At 35.7% G+C, this 18,171-nt stretch overlaps 1 protein-coding gene across 4 annotated transcripts in view; it reads left to right on the top strand.

Annotated features, from left to right (window-relative positions):
* Positions 1–18,171, top strand: part of LOC149558280 (3-hydroxyisobutyryl-CoA hydrolase-like protein 1, mitochondrial) — a 239,269-nt gene that overhangs the window by 167,901 nt on the left and 53,197 nt on the right. The gene's annotated exons all lie outside the window — the stretch shown is intronic.

Raw genomic sequence — 18,171 nt, 5'->3', positions numbered from 1 at the left:
CTCCCCTTAGATTATCGGGTTGTCGCGATAAGGAGTGATATGTTTTTAAATAATTAAAGATGAAATGTTTTGAACATAATGGAATGATAAACAATCATGATTATTAATATTTTATTGAATAATGAAAAAGAAAATTTATTTAAATATTAATGAATAATATATATATATATATATATATATATATATTTGTCTATTTATCTTGTATTTGGTAAATAATGAAATTTATTTATTTATTCCTCAATAAAAATTCTTGTTTTGAGATGGGGGATGTTAGAGTCCACCTCTCATAATCTTGCTTGTCCTCAAGCGATTGAAGGTTTGGTTCAAAATTTTTGGCTCCTTCCCAAGTTGCGTCTTCTTTTGGCAGTCCTTTCCATTTGAGTAAATATTTCGAAATAGTTTTATTTCACAGTTTCTTTTCTCGCATATTAAGCATTCTCTTTGGTTCCAAGATAAGCTTCCCTTTATCGTAGAGTGGGGGTAGTACTTTTCGGTCTTATGCATTTTCTAGGAACCTTTTTTTGTCGCGATTCATGGAAGACATTATGGATCCTGCTATTTACGGCAATTCCAAGTTGTAAGCTACTTCACCAATTTTTCTTATGACTTTCTAAGGTCCATAGAATTGTGGTTTTATGCTCTCTGTTTTGCTAGTTTTCATCGATCCTTGTTTGTATGTAATGTCCCCACTAGCAAGGACAATAATACTTGCAAAACCAATGTTAGAATTCATACAATAATAAAATATATCTCATTATTCTACATTCTATCCTAACCCAACCTTAAAGAAGTCTCCACATTAGGATCAATAACCCTCTTAAGGATCCTTAGATCCCCGGTTACTTCTTCGTCTTCTATGGAGTGCTCCTTTTAAGGTCCTTCTTAGAAGTGACATTCTCTATCTAGTGCCCTTGACACATATGCATATGTTAACATCTACAAAATATTCTGGCCTTATAACCATATTAAGATCACTCTCTTCTTAAAGGGAGTCTCTTGATCTTAAGCTATTAACCATATAAAGATCATTCTCTTCCGAAAGGGACTCTCTTGATCTTAAGCTATTAACCATATTTTGATCACTCTCTTCCCTAAAAAGGGGCTCTCTCGATCTTAAACCATTAACCATTAAGTCATGTGTGTTATCTATTTCAAATTACATCTTTACATATACATATGTATATGCATAAATTATCCACAAGTATGATTCATTCATATAATTTTTTTTATAAATATAATTAAATAAATATTATTCGTAAACATACCTTTTTTACCTTCCTCTTTGCTTGGTCCATGTGTCTCTTTTGTTTCTTCTTTTCTAAGACTCACAACCTTTCATAATACAATTCCTTTGAAAAGTCACAACACTTATGGTTATAATCCTTTCGAAAAGTTACAACACTTCATAACTAAAATCCTTTAGAAAAGTCCCAATACTTTATAATTACAACATTTTTGAAGACTCACAACTACTCATAGTTATGACCCTTTCGAGGGTTCACATCCTTTTAATATCATTGATACCTTTTCAAAAACTCACTTATTTTCTTCATATTACTTTTCTCTTCCATTTTTCCTTTTTGAACTCCTATCTTCTCCTCCTCTTTTACTGCCTCTCTAAAATAAATTCTCCTCCCGTTTATATCTTAATTTTAGGGAGTTATGTCTATTTGTTAAATATCTCTTGACTTTTCATTAGATTTAGTTAATTTATATTATTTTATGCTATATTATTTATTTACTTACTTATTTGTGTTTATTGTTATTTATTATTAAATTCTATTTAGAAAGTTAACATACTTTCTACAATATTTTCTCTTGTATTTAATTTAATTTCTTTATTTATTCATTTTGATTTTATTATTCTTTAATTATTTAAAATATCATATAAATTTTATATCATTGATAATATAAATTAAATAATAATTTCTTATTTTTATATTTTAGAATTAATTTTAATATAACTTTGTTATTATTATTTATTTACTAAAATTGTATTATCTAATTATTATTAAAATTCAATCTTAATACGGGGATATGGCATTGTATGATTGTAATCTCAAGAAAACGCAGTCCCCAATTTGAAATGCTCACTAGATCTGTTTTTGGTGAGCATACATCTTTTGTTGATTTTGTGTATGTTTGAGATTATCCTTGAGGGTTCTCATAATGTCTATGTTTTATTGTACAAGATCCTTAGCTCTAGGTACCTTTCTTTTTGGCAAGATTAGACTTCCAAATGCAGCGGCATCGTAACTATATAGTGACTTCAATGGGCTCATTCCAATGGATAAATGATGAGTGGTGTTGTAGCAACACTCCCCGAGTTGTAGTATTTGAGCCAAGAGTTTTGTTGTCCTATAACATAATTCCTTAAATATTCTTCTATCCATTTATTTACAATCTTGGTTTGACCGTCAGTTCGAGGATGATAACTTGTATTAGGTGTCAACTGAGTACTTGCTAGGCGAAAGAGTTCTTTCTAGAATATGCTGAGAAATCTGCTATCTCTATCATTCACAATGTTCTTGGGTAATCCATGTAGCTTAAATATTTCTTTGAAGAAGATTTCTGCAATTTGAGGTGCTGCAAGGAACATGATTTGCTTCTGCTTCTACTATAATGTTTTGATGGGGTAGGAAATAAGGTTTTTTAATTTGTGGAGTATTTGATCAACTATTATTGAGTTGGTTACTTGTTTTAATTCTTTCATAAATTCTAATGTTCTTTCATTTTGCTCGATCAATGTTGTAGTTGTCATTTCTATGAATGTTCTTAATTCATAATTTATTGGATCTCCAATGGTGCTGTTTGATGTTTGTTTGTTTCTTCTTCTTTCTAATGCTCTTTGGTCTCTTTGAGTATTTTGCATTAACTATGTTTTATAGGCTGGCAAGAATCTTGTTCTGATACCAATTGTAATGCCCCCTAGCGAGTCGTCTTCTTAGTTCATTATTTATTGGTTCTCCAATGATGCTGTTTGATGTTTGTTTGTTTCTTCCTCTTTCTAATGCTCTATGGTCTCTTTGAGTATTTTGCATTGACTATCTTTTACAGGCTAGTAGGAATCTTGTTCTGATACCAATTGTTATGCCCCCTAGTGAGTCGTCTATGAATAAATCCATTATATTCAACTAATCCTGAAATGATCTTTTTGCAAATGAAGAAATTGGAGCTATTTCAATTATATTACTGAATTAGAGAATGTTAGAAAATAGAAGATTGTTTGAAACCAATGGCAACAACGTTCCTCACGGTTTCTATGGATCCAAACCCATGATACCATCTTTGAATGACCTCAAGGCAACTTGATACCATCTTGATCAAACCTCAAGGCAACTATAGGGACGCTGATCGTTACCCATCTCGGAAATGACTTATCGGTTGGATTAAACAAACCTACACTATGCCTTGTCCTCCTAATTCAGCATTATAATGAGTGTGATGTTGGGAACCAAATTAATATTAATGCATAGGATGTGTGGGACATTTTACCACAATATTTCTAGGTCAAATTAATGATTTAGGGCTCCCATTCTGTGTATTTATGTTTTTGCATTTGTTTGGTTTACCAAACACAAATTTCTATTGGTATGGTAGTTCCTTTAAGTCTATTGATGGTAGACTCACATAATTATATTTGCTTTCCCTTTTGCTACCCTCATCTTTGTCTTTCGTTCTTTAGCTATGCTTCTCTGACTATTCTCGTCGATGCCTTTCCTCCTCTATCCATATGTGCTTAAGTACCTATCATTCCTGTTCTAGCCACCATTTGGCTTCGAGCGGAAGAGTCATTGCATTTTCAGAAGACACATCATTTCCTTGCTTTGCTTCCTCAGGGGGCTTGGCGTGGGTGTTTGGAGGTTAAATACCAGTGTGGTAGTTGTTTATTTAATTAAAAAGTACAGGTTCTCATTTGCATCTCCCGTGAGATTATCCGGTAGTCGGAATAAGGAGTGATATGTTCTTAAATAGTTAAAGATAAAATGTTTCAAACAGTATAGAATCATATATAATCACGATAGTTGATATATTATTAAATATTGAGAAATGAAATGTATTTAAACATTAATGAATAATATAATATAAATATTTTAGCTATTTATCTTGTATTTGGCAAATAATGAAATTTATTTATTTATTCCTGAATACAAATTCTTATTTTGAGATGGGGGATGTTACAGTATACAAGCTAAGAATGATTGGAAATGCTTCAGAACTTACCTTGAGCCAAAGAGTTGATGTAGAAATGCTCAAATACAAGGCATTTTTGAGCAAAAACGTGCCCTAGATGAGTTGTGGAATGAGTAAAAATCTCTATAAACTCCTCTTTTGAATAGATAGGAATGATACTTGGATGATTTCATTAAAATTGACCCAAAGACCTTTAAATACCATCAAGTATTGACGAAGATATGAGTGATTGTTTGGTGCAAAGTCCCGAATTTTTCAAAACACCCCAAAAAATGGTTTTCGCAAGTCAAAAACATGTGTTTTTGGTCCAAAAATAGCCACCCAAGCTTGGACAAACATAAAGTGTTGTAAAAAAGAGTAAAGACACTTTTTGGTGCCTGAAACATGCGCTTTCATGCCAAAATTCGCCACTCCTTCAAAATGCTTCTAAAAATGAGTAAAGACATGCTTTTAATAATAAAAAGGATGTGCTTTTCAAGGCAAAATCGAGACCCTTAATTTTTTGGTTATAAAATCACTTATGATGTACTTTTTGGAGTTGAAAAGACATGCTTTTTGGGCCAAAGTCGCCACCCATATGCTTTTTGTTTATAAAATGCATGTAGATAAGCAATGACGTGCTTTTCAATTGCAAAAGCATTTGCTTTTGACTTAAAAATGACCACCTCTATGCATTTACAAGTAAAAATAAGTAATGACGTGCTTTTTTGGGGTGAAAAGCATGTGTTTTTGAGTTCCAAAATGTTAAGTTATAGGATCTCTGCAAATGTAATAACACTTAGAATTATTTCTTTGTGTTCCAAGTGCAGATCGAAATGCATATATATAGGAGCGAAAGAGACATGTCTCATGTTCTCTATTTTAATCAATATTGGCTATGGTAACTTAATAATCATTAGACATTATTAGTCAATTAACGATGTATATATATATGTACATACATACATCACACACACCCGCATATGAATGCAATAATGTTTAACCAATAACCATTGGAGATTAACTATAGATCAATTCAATCCAATTGAAGCTACAACATTAACACTCCCTCTTAGCTAGGGAGGATTGTTATAGAACACATTTATAGCACATTATGCTCTCAAACATATAGAGAGATATCATCTCAATATGATATTGTTGGAATGACATAATTAAGCATATCAACATATATCCATCAAATCAGATATAATCCGAGCGATGCTATTTCACCAACACTCATTCTTAGCGAAGGTGGATTTAAACAGCACAACCATTTGACAAAATGGTGATCTGATATTAACCAATCTTATCAATCTAAAATTCTCGTAATATTAGCAGTAGCATCAACACCAAGATGCCTGTCGACAAGAATATTATATCCTAGAAAGACATAAGTTATCTTATTTTCGGCTCACTCTAGGACAATACTAAATGTAGTCAATTGGATAACGACCTTGATCTCAAGGACAACAAAGTTGTCTCTATTGTGACAAGTATCATGATCTCCGACTAACTTCGAGACATCAACTTAATATAGTCTATTGTGATATGCTAGTTATCATGATCTCCAACACATTCTGTGACAACAAGTTAATGAAGTCTATCATAATAATAGATTAAGAACTCAAGAACAACAAATGTAGTATTATGATATCCGACACGTTTCAGGACAACAAGTTAATGAAATCTATCATCATACGTTCGTTATCATGATCTCCGACACATTCTGGGACAACAACTCAATGTAGTGCATCATGGTAAATGGTCAAGCCATTGTTAAGATTGTCACCTTACAATAGCGACTTCACAACACAAACGTCGATGAAAGATAATCACCTCTAATGATGTTTTCCAACTAAATCATGTAGAAACTCACTAGATATCCACCATGAACCATGTTAGAGGGTGGATCCACCATAGCTGCTCCTAGAGGGTGGAACAAAGGGCTTTTACCTTAAACTTCTCATTTACAGAGAAGAATGCATTACAAGGAATTTCACCTCAAACTTATCTTTTGTAGAGAAGAACTCATTAACAAGGAATTGCACCTTGAAATTCTCCTTCTGAACAAAGATTCGGGGAAGTCATACCCTCTAACTTCTCTCTTACAAGCTTTCTTTGTCCAAGATTGCCTGAGATAAATTGTCGGACTCCCTCTGAATCTAACATAAATCATTTGACTTTCTGGTGACAAGTCGCCACTTCCTCATGATGTACAAAGGGGCAGGCCCATCAAAATCATGCAGTCACACAGATGTATCTTTAGACTCCCTCTAAATATAGAAGGATACTCATAATTTCAATTATCAAAGATATTTGCTTCAAAAGTCTCCCTTTATCTAGCCTGATCATCAAATGACTAATGAATTCTAAATCACAACTTCTTTGAAGCTACTATCTTAAGATTGAGTCTCCACAATATTTGGTAGCATTTTTAAAGTACCAACCTTCTTTTCCTGTAAGAATTTCCATAGACATAAAGGAAAAGATCAAGGCAGATAACTCTTATGGTACATATGGAAATACAATCAACAGAGACTACAATAGTTAGATAAATGTAATATTCAGGGACTATAAATACTTTATCTGCACATGAAGGTCCATAAATATTAAAACAGAAATTTCTTTCTTTGATTATTAAGAATTGAATATGGTTCAAGTGGGAATGTAAGATTCTCACTCTTCTATCGTTGACCCATAAGATCCACTTCAGTCTTGTGTCTCATCTACATATCTTGAGTAGAACAACGGTGATGGTTATCATACCAAATGTGTATGTGTTTAATGGAATCCTTTGAATATACTATAAAACTCATATTCATGTTATCCTCAAAAATGCACCATCTTTTTTGTGTATGGCTTATAACTCTAGAGCTCAAATGGACCCATAACTTGATCGAATAACTAGAATAAGTTATTCACACTCTTCTACCACTGATCAGGATTACACTTTCCATCATAAGCTTACAATTGATAACCCCACCATCATAGGAATATAGAGATTCAACCATAATACATAGTAGCAATAGAGTTCCATCTGCAATTCTTTTCTGTTATAGCAATCCTTTTGGATTGAGTTTACACCAAAACTGGGAGCTGATGTCAACACTAAAATAGTGGGCTATATTAGCATGAACAATCTCATGTGATCCGACAACTTAAGGCAAATAGTCATCTGCTTCTTCAACCAAACTAGAAAGAAATGAGCTGATGCAGATCTGTAATGCTAGAGACCTGTGTTGGACTGCAGATTAACTTTGTTTGGTACCCTTCAGTAGATGGCAACCATCTCTGCATAGTTCACCGAGAGTTTCCATCCATAATAAACGCTAAATGTTTTGGCATTAAATATAATCCATATAAGCATTGTGCTCTTTGCCACTTTCTAATTTCTCCTTTGCCCGAATCTTTTATTGTAGACTCATAGAACTTCTCATCTGCTCATTGTATCCTCTATGATAGTATAAAGTTTCAAATTTTTATTCACTTTCCATCTGTCACACGATGAGGCCCTTACTCTCCTTTAATAATATTAAAATAATGGTCAAGCTAACTATATTCACAATACTGCTTCGCTAATGTTTATTCACTTTCGGTTCCATCGTGTGCTAAATTCACAATATGCATAGATAGTTGATAAAATTATAACTGTCGGATTGACGTTTGATTCCATTGTTGATGGCATGATGCTGTCGGCTTATTATGATAAATAACCACTCGGAGATAAAGATCAGGAAAACAGCTTTAACACTGGTTTCAATCAATAATATCACAGATATTAATGTGTGTTTGTTTATTCAAATCCACACCCTAACATGACTCTCTTACCCACTAATTGTACTGACTGGTGTCACTTAATTCTGTTGATATTGATGAATATAAAATCCTTCTATAAAATTGGATGCCACATATATAATTTGGTATGCCAACCAACCTGACACAATCCCTTTATTTTGTTAGTAATTAATTCAAGCTACGTGTTTCACATTCAGTTCTGGGTGAAATTATTTCAATCATTTTTTGCTAAGCACAGTTTTCCACTTTTGCAAACGGCCCTAAAGAGGTTTTGGAGTTTGTAGGGAATCATAGCAACATATTTCAGTCCCAGCTCTTCTGGAAGATGAGGAATAATATTTAGTCTCTTTAAAGATGATCCTTTCTCCTTAACTTAATCCAATCCTCGGAAATGATTTCATTGTTGTTCTTAATGTATGTCCCCAAGTACCAATAGGTCATTGAACCATTTCTTTCTGGTATGATAACAGCCACAAGAATCTCCACTTTATTCTTTAGAATGTACTTTTCTTGCTTTGACTTCACACTTCTTTATTGATTATTTTCAATCTCTATTTCTAATATGAAATTAACTGATTTGTTCAATCTATGTGAGAATGATCTGGTTGATTATTCTCCTGAATTTGTTTGTTATTAGGATTCTTATAATTTCTATTGATATCCTTGGGAAGGAATAAAATTTTAACCCCTGTTGATTGGTTGACCAACTCTTATTTTCTCAATCTTGGTCGCTGATGACTGCAATTCATGTCATTATCTTATTCGAGGGTTGATTTGAATGCATAGAATGGTTCTTTTTGCTGACTTGGATTCCAATGTCCATCTGTTTTATGGTGGTTTATTCTCGTTCCTTTCCACTTATTGAGCATTAATATTAGCAAGTATAATATGATTAATTGCAATGATTTGAACTGACATCTTAACGATCATTCTTTGTTGGATCCCAAGATCATTCTTTGTTGGATCCCAAGCTCGATATTATTGCTTACTTGTTACTGGCTTCTGCTTGTGCAGCCTTTGATTACTTCCTATCCTCCGTGCTCTAATTCCCAATCTTTATTCTTGTGGTAAACACTTTAGATGACACGGAGTTCCAGATCTATGAGGCAAGTCAATTATTCCTCCTTCGCTGTTTGAACTTCTAATGTACAGTCATTGTTTCCAGTTCTCTGCTTCATTATTTTTATGTCACTAGTTGATTATCTATTTCCAACTAAAATATTTCTCCTGTCTTTTGTACGTAAAAACTTAACGCTGCTGTGTCATCTGCTGAAATCTTGTGTTTCTTATTAAATCCCCCTCTTTGACATTGTTGTATGGTGCTCCAATCTTTCTTCTTTGACCATGGCAGAGATCTTTTTCCATAATTTGATGACTCTGTCAAAGACTACTTGTGTGCTGACTGATATCTGCTATCTATATTGCCAATTCATTATTGTCTTATTGATAACTTTCATAAAATATTATTAGCCATTGTTTTGGATAATTGTTCTGATTGATTTATCTCCTGTACCTCTGCTGCACGAGATATGTGCATCATATATATTAGTTTCCAATGTCAGCCCATACCTTGTATTCAATCCATGATGTCCTGATTCGTATCTTTTAATCCTATTCTATAATTGTATTGCATCTTTTCTAATTTTTATTTTTACATTTGCAGCATGCAACTCTGATACCGTGTTGAGGTATATGATCTCTGCAAATGTAATAACACTTACAATTATTTCTGTGTTCCAAGTGCAGATCCAAATGCATATATATAGGAGATAAGATAAAATAAGATAAGATAATAATATTAATGTCAACGAAAAACCAACAAGGTTTATGGGACTGAGCATACAAACAGAAGAGCTGGCCTAAGCAGAAGCACCAAATGGTGACTAAGAAGAAGCAAACAAAAGCAAGAAACAAAACAAGAGAGAAGACAAGGTAAGGACTAAGGGTCCTTCCTTGTCACAAAGAAATCAGTAATAGAGGGATAAACCCGTGGACTGGACGATCCAAGATCTTAGAATGCCGTGTAGAACTGCTGTAGGACAGTCGCTACTTGGAGAGACTGGTGCAGTGTCTAACTGATTTGGAATGAGGAGTGCTGGAAGGCCTTTTCACACCCAATGGAGGAGACAAGGAAGAGAAAAAAGCAATAATGAACTGGTCTGAAGTACGCCCTTGAGGGATAAAAGATTGTAGGGTAATCTCTCGAAAGTGGTGGCCTCTTGAAGATAAAGTGCAAGATATTGCTGATCAATGTAGCTGAAGAACATCGATAGAGAAGAATAGTCTCTGAAAAGGCAGTAAAATCTCTCTCTGATCTCACAGTAGAGAGAACATCGAAAAATGAAGTGGATCTCAGTCTCAACCTCTGCCAAAGTACACAACTGACATATTCGATCAGCTTGATCCATATGGTGGTTGGTCCAAGCACTAAGGTGGTGAGAGCCAACCCTGAAATAGCCTAAAGAAAACCTTAAGGCATGATTCTAGTGCCGATAGAGATAAGCAGGGCGAACAATAATACCATCCCGAATCTCAAGAAAATGCTCAGCATAGAAGGCCATCTTAGGTCGCAGACCTCCCGGGGGATTACTCCAGGTAGTGGTAATGTACTATCTATAAATATCCTATCTGACATGCTTGTTCAACTCCTGACGTGAGGGGAGAAGATGAGCAGGAGCATCGAGTGAAAACTGGTAAGGAGGAAGACGATCTATTTCAATACCAATCAAACCCAACAAAGAGGTGGTCTAGGCGTACTAACAACGAGACCTAGTAGAAGTGTCGGATCTCATAATCTCAACAGAAGAACAATATGTCAGATGAGAGTATCTGTGCCGATCAATACCCGACTCCATAAAACCATGGAGCCGATGAAGAAACCAAATCAAGTAAAAAATGCTGGCAAGTTTGAGAGGATGAGCTCCAAACTTAGCAAAGACAATGCTGTGAGGTGTGAGTCTGTGACATTTAATGATATGTTGTAACATCAACGTTTGAACCTGCTCAATAGAAACCCAATCAGAAGCAATAAGAGAAGGTCCCCAAACAATCAATCCATAGAGAATTGTCGGACAGACCAAGGAGTCCAAAAGGGACATCTTGGATGAAATATCCTGGAAATAATGTCTGAAGCATTGTCTTTCCAACAAAGCCAGGGAACCCATGCCCTTACTAACTTTGGACTGAATAGCTGGTATCAAGCTGAATCGCGGCCTCGAGAACTTCACACTGAGATACATATAAGAGGGGGCAATCTCAACCTGCTGACCTTGACAGAAGAAATGAAGATGAGAGGTCTTTAAATAGTTAAAGACCATAACTTGTGTCTTAGAGAAATTGACCACAAGCTGCCGCTGATCACAAAAAGAAGCCAGACTATCAAGGAGTCTCTGCAAGTTGTCGAGAGAATAGGCTAAGAGAACCACATCATCAGCAAAAAGGAGAATGGAGATCAAAACTTGATGCAAATAGCATCCATCATCCGATTGAGAGGAGTTCACAAGGAAATCCTTAAACTCATCAATATATAAACAAAATAGAGTAGGAGAAAGAGGACAACCCTGTTTCACCAAAAAGGTGCTCTTAATCGGAACACAAAATCCTTTTGGAGTCTTGAGCCTACCGGTTACCCTTTCATAAACCCTCATAATAGCACTCTGCAGCATATCTGAGATCCCAATCTCACGATGTCTCTTAAATAAGGCCAACCTAGGAACAAAATTGAAAGCCTTACATAAGTCCACAAAACAACAATAGACCTTTTGGGAGTGGTGCCTAGCCTCCTCAATGATAGCCCGCAACATGAAAACATGATCCATAGTCTGATAGTTTGCTCGAAAACTAGCCTTTCCTTTTGCTCTATAGCCTCTTCTATCAAGCTCACTAGATAACATGGTGTTCAGAGTAGTGGCATAAAGTTTGGCAAAAGTATATCCAATCATAATAGTCCTGTAGTTGCCCGGATCGGAAGCAGGCCCAGACTTGTGAATAGTGTAAACCAAATGCCTAGACTAGGACTCCAGAAATGCAGTGCAAATCACTCTATTAAAGAGTGTAGGAAGGTAAGATCTGAGAATCGAAGCACCGAGCTTGAAAAGTTCTGCCTAGAAACCATCTTCATCTGCTGCATCTCAACTATCTGATGGCCTCAATAATATTGAAGTAGGTGAACAAATGGTAGTATGGAGGTGGAGTGGAGTGAAGAGGTGGCTGCCTAGGAATGTCGTAAAGTGTAATGATATGGTAGGTCAGAGAGTGGTAGTCAAGAGTGGAGGATGGGGGGGAGCAACAAGAGAAAAGGGTACACCAAAAGATGTGGGGATTCTAAATAAGCGTGGAACAAAGGGTTTTGCACTGAAATGAAGCAAAAGAACGTTTCTTGTGGCGAAGAAAACAGAGGTACGCAAGGCGCAGTTGGGTGAAGGTAGGAGACTGAGTCTCGAAGGCGGCGCGAACTGAGCGATGGAAAGCTTTGCGATCAGTATCAAACCATTTATTCATAGGACAAGTATTCCGACGCTTAGCTTTGAGAGGGAGGGGAGCGATGAGGAATAGAAAGAAGAGCATAATCCCAGATGGCAGAGGCAAGTGAATCAAACATGTCAGAGGCCGTAAGCAACTCATTGAAACTGGAAGGTGTCAGAATTCTCCTAAGTTGGAAAGTAAAGAGCTCACCATTGCTTTCGGGGTAATGAAAGCGAGTAGGAAAGGAGACGGTATCAGCCGGGCAATGAGAAGGCTAGAAAGAGTGTGACGGGTGGGGTGAAATACAAGTAGAAATGCTAAGAAGAGCATGATCAGCCAAGGGGACATGCGAAATGGTGAAATTGCGAATGGAAGAAATGAAGGAAAGAGAGGAAATGACATAGTCAACAACACTAGCACCACCACAGTGTGGCCAACAGGTAAAGAGGTCCAATCTAGGAAGGATAAGGCATTCAGAATGAACAACCCACAAGACTCACAAAGCTAGAGGAGGTGACGGCCATAACCTAAGAAGACTCACAAAGCTAGAGGAGGTGACGATCAATCAAAGGTGTCTGAAGATCCCTGGTTCGAGCATTTAAGTCTCCAAGAATAATATCACCCAAAGCCGCAAACTGTGAAATACTCTCTTGAAGGTCATAGAAAGGATCTCCATTCTCTAGGTCATGAATGGCATAAGGAGACGAGGTCGGTGGAAAATAACAAACAATAAAAATATCTCTTTGTCTGTATTTGCACTGACCAATCTAGACCCACATAAATTTGGCAAAGGCGTCAGAGTGAACAACTGAAGTGAAACTGAAAATATCATCACATATCAAGCAAGCCACACCCCGAGAGCCACGGACCCCACCAAAAGTTTGGACCTGATCTCTGTAAACTTACAACCACTGATAACCAAGATATCTTGGAAGAGGTTGCACGGGGCTCTCGTGAGTCTTTGTAACGGCCAAAATACATGACCAAAATATCTGATGACCCCACTGCATTATGAAGAAGACTGGTTGATGAACATAAAGACCCATTACCATTTCAGCAGTTGATAAGAAGAGAAGGGGGCTTCCTCTTGTCAGAATGTTGTTCGAACCATCATGCTGATTTGGAGGTTGTCCTCTCTACCCAACCCGTAGGCGGAGAATCATGAACCACAGCTCTAAGATTCCTAATAACAACCCATTTCCCAGCATGCCTAGCATCTGCCACAATTCTCCGAGCATGTTTGAGTTTCGTAACCTGTGCCTTAGTAAGATCTTCATCTAGATTAATTTTAGAGGGTAGAGAAAACAACTTTCTCTTTGCTCTAAGTCCACGAAGCCTTAGTTACCAGACTCAGCAAATAAGACCCCAGATCCAAATTAGGGTCTGATCCGCTCGTGGATCCGTGAGGATTCAGGTAGGGTCCACAATCCTGCTTGTGGATCCATAGCCCAAGGTATTTGATGGATCCACAGGCAGAATCAAGGATCTTGCTTGGATCCTCAAGGATTCATGCTTGAATCCTGAGGACCCAATACGATTTCGTGACAATACAAGGCACAAAAACATAAAATCATGAATGTGAAGGTTCTGATTTTCTTTATAATAATGAATATAGATCAATTATCAAGTATACTAGATTCATAGATGCATACTAGAATCATAGATTCACACTATGAAATGATTTATCTTAGTTTTTGGTATACATAAATATATATAACTATATATATAAATATATATAACTATATATATAAATATATATAAATATAAATATAAATATATATACACGAATCCTCCATGGATCATTGTTGGAAAAAAAAATCCCGAATCCATAGATGCGATTCGTGTACCCGAATCGGATTCGTTTCATGAATTGGCAACTAAGCACGAAACCTATTGGAAAAAGAGAAGAATTTGATGAAAAGGATACCACCCATACCAAACCAACGCTTGTCCAAGGTAATATTAGAGATACTAAGGTGATCTGAGAGAAAAGAATGCCTCGCAACCATAGGATCAGGAGTGGGTAAGAGACCTCGAACCCACAGATTCAGCTCACGTGCCCGCCACACATGTTCATCATCAATCTTACGTTGGACAATTTTGTCTATACTCAGCCTGGGTGTAGTAGTATCCGTGTTAGTGCAAATTGAAGCCCATTATTTCACTTTTTGTTTGGTTTCTGCAATCAGAGAAGAGTGTATTGTAGCCATTTTGGTTTGTTGTTCCTTGATTTTGTCAAGCTTGTCTAATTGTTCAATAACAACCTTGAGATTGGATTTCAGCCTTGTCGTTTCAGAGATGAAGGTGTTTGAGAAACGTTTGATATTCAATTTAGTTGATTGTGTGAGGTCTAAAAGTTCCGCTGTCAAAGACACGACGTGTTCTCTCAGCAAGGTGTTATTAGCCTCCAACTTGAGCACTCTATCACACAGTCTTTGATATGTCAGAGTTTGAATTTGGGGAAGGCAGTTATCTCCCGTTGTCATTGTAACATCTATAAAAAATGAGCTGAGAGAAACCCTTAGCACAAAATCCAGGAGGACAAATAGAATTTGCTGTGTAAGCAGAGTCACTAGATAAATCAAGGAAAGTAATCAGTCTGAAGTAGACCCTAATTGAAAAATAAGAGTTAAAAGCCTAAGGAAATGCGAGAGAGAATACCGACTGACAGGCAGGAAAATGCCGAAGGGAACAAAAAGTCGACGCAGGAAGAAGGGCACACGCACGAACGCAGGTGGAAAAGATCAAAGCCATGCTGAAAGGGAACCGAGATTGCGCGACGGTAGGCAGTAACGTCGCAGGAGTTAATTGTTGTCACGGCGTTAATCTTTGTCATTGTTGGAGAATTCATTAAGAAAACCATACAAAATGTTTAAAAATCTATTTTGAAGACAAAAAAACTCTCAGAGAGTGTTATGATACTTCTAGGTGACATGTTTCACTAGCTAGAGAATCGTCATCAAACTAACATAAACATTTTCTCAAAGATAAAGAATTGATTGGACTAATTGCTATCTAAAGAAGAGACATGTCTCTATGTTAATCAATATTGGTTATGGTAAGTTAATAATCATTAGACATTATTAACGGCAATATTATATATATATATATATTTATTGATAGATTAATAATCGATTAGTAATCGATTAGTAATCGATTAGTAATCCAATGCAATAATGTTTAACCAATAACCATTGGAGATTAACGCTAGATCAATGTAATCCAACTGAAGCTACAACATTAACACAAAATCCCACCATATGCATTAATATATCGAAAACCTCTTGTAGGAGAAGCAATGATGTGTTTTTGGGGAGAAATAACACATGCTTTTGATAATGCATGTGCTTTTAGGTTTGAATTGCCCATCTATATGCATTTTAACACTAACTCAAGTTAATAACTTTGGCTTAAAATATTATATGTCATTGACCGCAACATACAAAATTGTGATATTAGACAATTTTTGATGAGATTTTTCTCTCCTCTCCGCAATGGACGCACGCTTCTTATTCCAAGTGGCTTCGATAGAAACTTAACTAGAAATTACAAAAAGAGCAGTTTTCTCAATCTATTCGTCTTTTTCAGGATTGTTTTGTAAGAAGCTATGACTTTCAAACTTAACAAAAATGTCTTATTGCTACTATAATACTGATGGCTTGGGTGTTAATGTAAGAACAACCCCGAAGACAATAGTTTACTTATATATTTTTTACTTATATATTTCTATACAAGAACCCAAAGTCTTCTACACTTGTCTCGGGAGGATTCAAGCAGAATATACAATAAGGGACAAAGTCTCTTGTTGAATACTCTCAAATTTAATACAAATACTTATAATTGAGGCCCAAAGTCTTCAACACTTAGTGATTACAACCACTAATATCTATTACAATTTTTCTTCTTGCAACACAAAGTCTTCAAAAGTTCAAATTGGCTCTGAATGCAATAGGCAACTCAAAGCTTGCACCATTCAACTCAAATCTCTCTTGAGCAAAACTCTAAAACTCACAATCACTATCTAGAAAAGGTTGTCACGTAACACCTTGAATCAACACAAATTTTGAAAGAAAGTTGCTTGTTTTATTGAAATCAATTTAGATTTACATCTAAGCTCAAAGTCTCAACGTGCATATGTAAACTGGTAGAATTTTCTTGCCTGACCAAAAGATGATTATTTACAATGAACTTCCTTCTTTATGTAGAAAAAGAAGAGAGAGAAAGGTGGAGAGAAAGGGGAAATCCTCAAACACCTTGACTTATTCAAAAGGAAACCTAACTAACTTTGACGCATTCAAAATTGCATGCCCAATGCAATTGCAACTTGATTAAATGTTACAAATACTATTACATGTGATTACATCTTGTTTTTTCATTACATGTTATACGTTAATTACAAATAAATTATGAAAATATTCTAAGTGTCTGACAAGACACGACTTCTATTACATCATCCTTTTTCTGTCTTCATGCTGCTATAAGATGCTCAATGGTTCATTTGGTTAGGTTTGGTGGAAGCATCTTGATCTTGGAACATGAACTTGCATCCTTAATCGCACTGTAGTATAATGGTGGTTGTCTCTTGAAAAACACATTTATTTCTTTCCATTTCTGTCTTGAAATTTTTTTATGCATGCATTCTCTCATCTCATTGTAGGCTCCATTATGTGACCATTCTTGCCTCACATCCCTCTTCTTTGCATGTCTAGGGTTATGCATGTTTTCATCATTGAGTTTCCAAAAAAAGCTAGAATATGATCTTTCAAGCAATAGATGGAAACATTGCATGCTTTTCATGTACAAGTATGGATTCTGGGAAAATTACATAAGGAGTATGGATGGACAATTTTGGAGCAACGAATGGATATATGCGTTTAAACTCAAAATATGTGCTTATATGGTGGAAATGCCGAAAAATAGGTTTTTGGAGGTCAAAAGCACGTGCAGACACCAAGCTTTATACATGAGAAATGCAGGTAAATGGATGGAAAGACGTATACTTATACTGAGATTCAATGTTTTCATCATAAGTAAACATGCACACACATGCAAACAACCACCTTCACAAGTATTTAAGTCGTGGCAGCGGTATGCTGGGTATGAATGGGGAAAATGCAAGCATGAAAGTGGGGTTTGTGGATGCAAAAACACATGATAAATGAGCTCACTTTCTTTGATGGTCTCTCTCAAGAATGGTTTTTTTTAATCCCTACTGCACATACAAGTAAGGTGAAGAATTTTGATATGCAACTTGGAAAATTTAGACGAAAGATAGGAGCACATAACAAAGAAGAATGCAAATCTGAAAATGAAATGAAGAGACTTGCGAACAAAAATGAAAATTATATTCATACAACTTTATCATATGAAATTCACAAGAAATGTTACCTCTTTGCGCCAAAACCAAGAGAAGCCTCTTCATATCTTTGTGCAAGATTCGAAGCAAACTCAAGAGATTTTTTGGATTTACAAAAGATTGCAGCAAAGAAACATATATAGACTTCAAATCTTTACTCAATCTTTGCCAAATGAACGCATTCTTGAGTCAAAATCCATTGCTTAACAAGTGTAAGAAGTTAGAGATTAAAATTGCACCATTTTAGCAACCGTTTTGACCAAGCAATATGCAAAATCCATATCATATTGAAAATGGTGTCCAAGGCATAGAATGCAACTTGAAAGAGTTGTATGCAAGCTAAGAGTGATAGAAAATATTTTAGAACTTACCTTGAGCCAAAT

The sequence above is a fragment of the Cupressus sempervirens genome, chromosome 5 (genome assembly GCF_028749045.1).
Source record: "Cupressus sempervirens isolate cs-2001-9-10 chromosome 5, ASM2874904v1, whole genome shotgun sequence".
In the NCBI taxonomy this organism is placed as follows: Eukaryota; Viridiplantae; Streptophyta; class Pinopsida; order Cupressales; family Cupressaceae; genus Cupressus; species Cupressus sempervirens.
Note: the sequence above shows the minus strand (reverse complement) of the source record. Positions and strands in the feature narration are given on the sequence as shown.